This window comes from Stenella coeruleoalba (genome assembly GCF_951394435.1).
Source record: "Stenella coeruleoalba genome assembly, chromosome: 10".
NCBI classification, from domain to species: Eukaryota; Metazoa; Chordata; class Mammalia; order Artiodactyla; family Delphinidae; genus Stenella; species Stenella coeruleoalba.
In genome coordinates, this window is record NC_137156.1 from 75,064,100 (window position 1) to 75,069,551 (window position 5,452).

General features: G+C 44.1%; 1 long non-coding RNA gene across 1 annotated transcript; it reads left to right on the top strand.

Moving 5' to 3' along the window:
• Positions 1 to 1,081: 1,081 nt before the first annotated feature.
• On the top strand, positions 1,082 to 4,991 carry LOC307193137. The gene is made up of 3 exons (XR_013830230.1): positions 1,082 to 1,158; positions 2,048 to 2,090; positions 4,645 to 4,991. It is a non-coding gene; the product is annotated as an uncharacterized lncRNA (long non-coding RNA).
• The last annotated feature ends 461 nt before the right edge of the window (positions 4,992 to 5,452 follow it).

Here is a 5,452-nt window from a genome sequence, read left to right on the forward strand (position 1 = left end):
GACAGCAGTGAGCTGTGGTTACCTGAGAGGTTATGGCTCAAATACATTCAAATTTTTAAAATTTAGATACTATAATAATTAAATCTAACCCAGCTGTTGAACCCATTGGCCTGCAATTTGTAAGCCATGAGATGGGTTTACTGAATCACTTTTAATCTTGAGAGAACTTTTCAGAATGCTAATCACTGCCCCCCAAAGTCTACTTCACCATTCAGAAGAAACCTAGGCAGTTGCCTTAGATAGGATTCCCTCTATAGATTTTGACTTATTTTATAATAAGTGAGAAACTCTCCTCATGATCAGGTCCCTAAGGGTGACGGGAGAGGACAATGCTGATGATCCTGAGTGTTTTCCACGTACCAGGCACTGGGCTTAGAGCTTTATATCACTTAATTTCATGTGCTTCTTTATTTTAATTCTTATGAAATAGAGACTATTAGGGCCTTGAATTACACTGAGGAGGTAATCAAAAGTCAGAGAAGGCAAGAAACTTGTCTAAAATCACACAGCTCCATAGCTTTCAAAATCTTCCAAAGAAATTCATTATTTATTAGAACACTTGGTCCTTTAAATATTAACTTCTTTTGTGGGTTTCAGAATATGTCCCAAGCATTTACATGAATTTTAATTTAAAATTTTCAGGCATGCCTATGGATATAAATATTTATTGAGATATGCTTTTAAGGCCAGTAAATTCACAAATATCGGTAAAAGACAATAAAATGTAGGGCAGAACAGAGATTCTCTCACTAGAACTAAACCTGGACCTTCTAGATGCTTGTCTAAAACAGGAGTCAGCAAACTGTGGTACGTGGGCCCAATCCAGTCTGCCACCTGCTTTGCCAAGTAAGGAAAGTTTTATGGGAACACTCTTTCATTTTGTATTGTCTGGGTGGCCGCTTCCACACTACACCACAGAACTGAGAGGTTGGGACAAAGACTGTACATTACAAAACCAAAAATATTTACTATCTGGCCCTTCATAGAAAAAGTTTGTCAGCTTTTGGTCTACAGAAACTAATAGCATAAACATAGTATATGTAATTCCCACAAACTCTATAGTCATGCCTGCTGTTTTTCTCCAGGTTTTGGCAAAGAAGCAAACTACCAGGGCAAGTAAATGCCTTGATGCATTTTCCATCTCACTTCCTGAAATGGGTAAAGGCCTTTCTCTTTTCTTTCTACTGGGAAGAGTGAACCAGAAGTAAAGAGGCCAAGCCACTTGCCCAGGTCACAGGGCAGGTGGGGCCAACTTGAATAATGATGGTATCGGTGGTAACAAACCTGCTCATCTTTATCCGGTACTTGAGAACTCTGCTCTGTGCTTTGCAGCAGTGTCTCCCTGAACTCTCTCTATAAACGCCTCCTGGGGTAAATTACTATTATTACCCCTATCTGATAGATGAGCAAAGGGGGGCCTCAACTAGGAAATTGCCGAACGTCACATAACTTTCTGCTGACTCCAGAGAGAGTGCTTTCATGACGATACACTATCAAAGCATATTGAGTGAGAGCTCTGCCCAAAGGCCCTCCTCAGGGACCTGGTGGCACCGGAAACAACAGGTGTGGCCGCCCTTGTGGCGGCCAGGCCCAAGGTTGTACTGCTCGCCACAAGACAGGTCAGAAAGTTGAGAGACAAGGTGTTGGGGAAGGAAAAGCAGCTTTATTCAGAAAGCCAGCAAACAGAGAAGATGGCGAACTATTGTTGTCAAGAGCCGTCTTAATTTGGGGTAGAATTCAAGCTGCTTTTATGCTAGGAAAGGGAGAAGTAGGAAGGGGTTAAAGTCAGGAGGTGACAGACGACAGTGGACATCTGGGCGCCAGCAAGGGTCAGGGGAGGGTTGTGAAAACTCTTTGTTCTTGGTCAGCTGACTCTGGTTGATGTGGGTCTGGTCGTGAAGTTCCTATAAATCTTGACAAGACAATCGTTATTTTTGTTCATACTTCCTTATCTCCCTGTGGGAGGCAAATTTCGGGTGAGGGGCTGTTTGCATGAATCTTAAGCTGGAAGCAGAATTCCTTTAATGATTAACATTTCTACACGCAGGGCTAAGCAGAGGCTTCTGACTCAGGTTAAAGCAGTGGAAGAGGTAGGTACAATATGGAGACAGAGATGTCAAATTTCTTCTTCCCTGTTGTGAGGAAATGAGTCTTTTGTGGCTACACAAGAAGGAGAAGTAGGGGTTCTGGAGAGCCTTTGGACAGGGGATCATCTGCCAGGGCAGGGGTCTCTCCTAAACCATTTGCACCTCCATTGCTCCCAGCCCTCTTGGGCCAGCAGAACTTCTCAAAGCATCTGCTTCCAGTTCACTGAGTGCCAGGTGAAGCGAGTCTCCAACCACAGCACAGCAGAAGCAGATTTCGAATTAGAATGTGTGCCCACAGGTGATTCTTATGCAAACTAATGCTTGGGAACCACTGGGTAATTGCTGAAAAGACCATTTGGCGCAGAGGAAGCTGGGTAGACGCTGGTAGTGGGTAGTGGGGAAAGCTCGTCTTCCTGGCTATCTCCATGGAGAGTTCTGCAACCAGACGGTCCGTTGGAGGATGGGAATGTGGTGAGTAGCCAAGTTTTGCTTTCAGAGTAGAGAAGGGAAGCTTCGGGAAGGAGGTGGGAAAGGACAGGGAGAAAAGAGTCAGGTTTTATCCCTTCTTCTGTTCTTATCAGTGGCCCATGCAGTATGAGCACTGCTCTTGTGTGGTAGCTGAATAATGCACACCCCTCACCCCCAAAGATGTCCACTGTCTAATTTCTGGAACCTAGTAATATGTCACCTTACATGGGAAAAGGGACTTTGTAGATGTGATTAAGGTAATGGATCTTGAGATGGTAAGATTACCCTACATTATCTGGGTAAACCCAGTGTAATCAGATAAACCCTTAGAAGCAGAAAACGTTTCCTGGCTAAATCTGAAGAGATGCCACAGCGTAAGGAGTGTCAGAAGAGGCAGGAGAGATTTGAAGCATTCGTCCCTCTGTTGCTGGCTTTAAGAAATAGAAAGGGGCACAAGCTGAGAAATGCAGGTGGCATCCAGCAACTGGGAACAGCCCTCAGCTCCCAGGCAGGGAGGAAACCCGGACCTCGGTACTCAGACTTCAGGGAACTGAATTCTCCAAACCCCTGAATGAGCAAGGAAACGGGCTGTCTTCTGGAGCCTTCAGAAAGTGGTACCGGCGACCCTGCCCACATCTTGGTTTTGGCTTAGTGAGGCTGTGTTACACTTCTGACCCACAGAACTGTGAAATAATATACTTGAATTATTTTAGCCACGCCGTTTGTGCCAGTTTGTTAGGGCGGCAACAGAAAGTAGAATTAAGCTGTGCTGGCTGTAGCTAGAATGTGATTCAGGTTGGAGGAATTATGGGAGAAAGAAAATGGAAGAGATGCTTAATTTTGAGTCCCTTGTGAGGAAAATATACATGTTTATTATCTAATCTAGTGACACACCATAAGTATTGAGACGTGTTTCCTGTTATGATCCTTTCCAATTTAATCCCTGCCTAACCCCTGAAATGGGAAATAGGAAGAAAAGTGAGAGAGAGTGCTGTGAAGCAAGCTTTCTCTGACTTACCCTAAGAACGTTTAGGAAACAGAAAGTTCCCTCCCAGACTATAAAGCATCAGTGTCAGGACTCAGAACTTTCTGCTAATTTTTGGCATCAAACTGTTCAGCTACAGTCATGCCAGACTAGGAACAGGTAGTGAACTCTTAGCTGTTTGGAACAATTTAGGAATTTCTTTGTCACAAGGTAGAACACAAGGCACTAACAGTCTGAGTGCACCGTCTGCTCCACCCTTCACCTAGCCCAGAAATTCCGCAGCGACGCCAGAGGGGGTGGTGGCTGCAGCCCTCGGGATTCCTCCTTTCTCGTCTCCAGTTCTCTTGAGCTATTCTTAAAATCACTGCTTTTGCTTCTCCTGTACCCTGTGTTTATCATGCAGTGTTCTTTTTCTAAGAAGGGAAATAAATGTGTTGTTTAATTTATGAGGATATAATAATATAATAGTATACGCCTTTGCCTGCAATGCATTCTTAAGTATCACCTTGGTGTGTACTTTAATTGAATTGGATAGAGATGGCACACCATCAATTGTTAAGGTTAATGGCCCAACGATTTACAAGATGAGGCACATTTGCTGGCAAATAGATTTTAGTAATTGTTCCACTCCACAGTGAGAATAACGGTTTGTGCATTGATTCATCATGACTAGGTTTGTGTATTGATTGGTCATGTTTTTTTAAAGCCAGGACTTAGGGCTCACCTAGAGGAGACAGAAGATCAGGGTCCTGAACCATGGTGAGGCTGCCTAGGACCCATAAGAGTAGCAGGCCCCATAAACCCTTCCTGCTAGGAGGACTTTTGCTCAGGGAAGGCCTCAGTTGCCCTCAGGTGGAGGGAATGACGTTTCCAAGGTGATATTGGCTTGGGGTGCTACAGGTGCAAGAATTAAAGGCACACACACAACTAATACAGGTTTATTTTTGTTCTAATCTAAGGAAGATTAGATTAGAGCTGTACCTGATACTCCGGGAGTTTCCATCAGAGTTTCCATTTCTAAGGGAAAGGGAAAAAAATGGTTTAGGGAAAATACCTGCTAGGGTGGTTTGACCTCTTAAAATAAAAATCTTTTAATTGTTTTAGGATCAGGATGGCGGTTCAGTTTTCAAGTCGACTAAATTTGCTTTCGATGCCCTTGCCTCAGTGTGGGTTGAGAGCTGCAGAACCATCTGGGAAACCTGGCCACTCTAAGCATACCTCGGTAAGCCTGCACCTTTTTATTTTCTTGTATCTCTCCAAGAGTATTGACAAGAGTCCACACGTTCTGTTTCAAGAGTATCTCCAATTACCTTGCATTAACTGTGACAAAAACTCAAGTGGGGGAATCAAAGCAGGATTGGACCGAGGGTGCAGAGAGCTTGCGAGAGTAGAGGGGCCAGGCTCCTCCGGGCCGCAAACTCCCCCGGGTCCTCTAAGGTCAGTGGCCATGGAGTGCGGGTGCTGAGTCCCTTTGGTCTGTGCTACTCGCAGAGAAAGTGACTGAGATGAATCGAGCACAGGAATGGCAATCCTTATTTTATTTTTCCAAAGATGATATTTATATCATAGATGAAACATGTAATCTGGAGATTACCTAGGACAGGATGTGGGACAGAGGGGCAGGTTGCAGAGAAAAGATCAACAGAACGTGGTCCCACCTGAGAGGTGTCAGTCTTAAAAAGCAAGTGAAAGGCAGTACATCTAGACGAATGCAATATCACACATACGCACAGAGTAACTGGTGGTGTTTTCCTTTTAAGAAAACCCTTTAAATTGTGAAGTAGCGTACTTTAAAACCAGGATATACGATGTATATTTACAGTTTAAATTAGAGGAAAATAAGCACCTGTGAACCCACCACTCAGTTTACGCAATGGAATCTGAGTGACTCCCTCTATTCCCCAGGATCCCC